Here is a 3,308-nt window from a genome sequence, read left to right as displayed (position 1 = left end):
TATTCTGAATAGATAATTTATTCTGAATTGATATTATTGTGAATTGATATTATTGTGAATGATGTATCTTTGAAATATAAGTAGAACATACATATAACATTGCGATGTAAAATGCATTTCGGTGAAAAGCCGCGCCGCAACAGCCGTGAGCGTGTTTTTTATCGCAATGCATTTTCCATCGCAATGTAATATATGTACGGCTTAAGGGTTTGTTTATATATTACATTAAGCCACATTTCCGACACCCTAACCCATTTGCCCTTTCATAATAAGGGATTCTTGCAGCTATCTTATTATACTAATATTTCTAAATTATTTGTTTAAGCGTAATTTGCGAAGAATCCTTAAATTTGAACGTGTCCAAATATTATTCGTCTCTTCGCTTTGTAAACAGTTTGGTTACCGGGAATTGCTCCTGCTGTCAAAACTACAATTTTCCACAACATGATGATAGTTTTGTCCTAGACATTGTCAAAATTAAATTAAACGTGTGGAAGAAATAAAGAACTCTACTCCACGTTTAAATTTTTTTTTGACTTTTTGCCGGGACTTAGTTATTTTCTTGTTTTGGTTTGAGGAGAGATGCTGCTACCGCCGAGTCTACGGGTGGTGAAGTTGGAGGAAGAGCACAAATCGAAAAAATAAAAACCAATAATGAAAGAAAATGTAATTCAACAACCTAATAGCAAAAACTATTGATCAAGTGCAGCTGAAATCAATTTACAATACTAATGGGTATCAAGTCGAACAAACTACTACTACTAATACTATGTCTGAGCTAAGTCCGATCTACGCCAGAAAACCCCCTCCATATATCCCTGTCCCGCATCAGGGTTCGCAGTTCCTCTTTAGAGTTTGTCCCAACTTCCTTCAGTAACATAGACAAGTAGCTTAGTCTTGGTCGGCCTTGCTGTGCTCTGCCGTGCGTAGGTTCCCATAAGACTAAATCACTGGCAAGTAGCTCAGGATGTCGGATGCAGTGTCCCGCCATTTTTAATCTCCTGCTTCGTAACTTGTTTGACAGCCTTGGGAGGTTACCATACAAAGTTATATTGCTGACCTTGTCCTTCCATGAGATACCCAGCACCATACGCAACATCTTTGTGTATGTCCCGTCCAAACTTTTCTCTTGAGCCTTTGTCAGTGTCCAGGTTTCTGATCCGTAGAGCAGTACTGATTCACAAGCCGCTATGAACAATCTAATCTTTAGGCTCTTTGACAGTTTGGATTTCCAGATATCCTTCAGTCTATGTAGGGCACCCACGCTTTTCCCTTTCTAACCCTTATCTCCCTATCTGTGCTCTCAATCCAGGAGCCTAAGTAGATGAAATCATCTACATTTTCTATGGCTTCCCCGGATCGACTTTGTAGGTCGCTAGATCGATCCTCCATATTCAGTGTCATGACCTTGGTCTTGCCTTCGTTTATGTGTAGTCCCACGCTTGCTGCCGCCGATTCTACTCTGAGCAGGAACTCGTTAGCCTTGTCCATGTCCTCAGATATAAGTGCTATATCATCTGCAAAGTCCACATCGGTGATGATCTTGGGCCCCACTCTTCTGCTTTTTCTACGTTCGAGGGTGAGTCCAAGTCGCTCCGCATCATCGCCTATGGCTTGCCTCATACAGTAGTCGATGACTATTGCAAAGAGGTAAGGTGCTAAGGTATCACCCTGTAACACACCTGCAAGTATCTCGAACAATTCAGTTTCTCCGTCTGGAGTTAGGACTTTGGCCATTGTCTTCTCGTACATGAGCCGTATAAGCTGCACGATTTTGACTGGAATGCCGTAAGCTTCTAGAATCTTTAGCATTTTCCCACGATGTACACTGTCGAAAGCCTTCTTAAAGTCTATAAATGTCAGAACAGCTGGCAGTTTCCGACTCTTGACACCCTCTATAAGACGTCTCAGTACCAATATCTGTTGAGTTGTTGACCTTCCTGGTTTCCTGGTCTGAATCCATTCTGGTTTCTACGCAGAATTGGCTTCAACCGGTCGAACAAAATATTATCCATACTGGTTACCAAGTGACCAAACTGTTTTTTTGCACATTATAAGACTTATTATATAGTAGGCCTTAATAGCTCCGCCACGTTTTATACTTGAAAACTGTTGCTTTGCAGATAGCATACTGTACATTCTTGTTCGAGGATTCGGTCGTCAAAATTAGAATCTTTAGACCAATCTCATTAAAAATAAAAACACCTATATCAGTGGCGTAACGTTGCCTGTTGGCGCCCCCTGCCGAAAAAGCGCCCCCTGTTGGCGCCCCCTCCCCTTTTGGTGCCCCTCCCTAAAATTGAACAAAATAGGTGATTTTAGAGAATACGCCGGTAAAATCTCTAAAAAAGTGTGTATCTAGAGCAAAACGCGCAGTTTTGCTAGTACTTTAGTTAAGTTTTCGAAATTGTCCCACATTCAAACGACGATTTGGCGCCCCCCTAAGACGGCGCCCCCCTGCACAGCGGGGTCAGCAGGGCCTTTCGTTACGCCACTGACCTATATTGTTTTCTCTGACGCCTTATTAAATTATTATTAAATGTTGCATCTGATCTGATAATAAGGGGTGAAACTAATTAGAAATCACAAAGTTATGAAAATAGAGTGGGTGATAGTGTGGCTATGTGGTGCAGTTCGTTAGTCGGCCTGCTTGTGAAATGTCTCATTCACAGGGTCCCAGGTTCGATTCCCATCTGTGCCACTAGCCATGGGGTGAGCGTCGTTGACGCTCTGCTAAGGGTTCCGTTGGACCTCTGCAGTCCCCCGGTCTACACAGCCGAATGGTCGAGAAATCGTGTGTGAGGGTTAAATGAGGAGCTGTACATGATCGATACAGCGAAGCTTCGGACGAAGAAAGTGTGGTATAAAACCTTAACCGTGGCTGGCGTTAGACTTGATCCTTCGGTTTCCTGTAAGTGCCAGTTACATGCCGTGACTATAAAGCCATGGTTGTCCGAAGTAAAGCATAAGGGTGGTCATTTCACTTGATGGCACGCCCAACGTCGGAGTTGGTCAAGGACCCGGCAAGGACCCCTCCCTGTGACCTTGATAGCTGAGAATTTGTACCATTAAGAGAGGCAGAGTTACTCCCGCCGTTTACCCGGCAGTTCAGTTGTTGAAGTGCCGGCCGGGAAGATGGGAAGATGGTGATATCGGTTTCTCTGTTAACTGGAAGACTGTCAGACATGGCTAACATGGTCCCTGCATCAACTAGACCGAAGAAATCAAGATTTTAAAAAATGGTTCAAAAACGAGGCACTCTGCGCGTCTCGAGCCTCCGATATCGCAACTTCGCTTCCAAGGTCAAG

This window comes from Bolinopsis microptera, chromosome 5 (assembly GCF_026151205.1).
Source record: "Bolinopsis microptera isolate Bmic1 chromosome 5, MBARI_Bmic_1.0, whole genome shotgun sequence".
Classification (NCBI taxonomy): Eukaryota; Metazoa; Ctenophora; class Tentaculata; order Lobata; family Bolinopsidae; genus Bolinopsis; species Bolinopsis microptera.
This window is presented reverse-complemented; position numbering follows the sequence as displayed.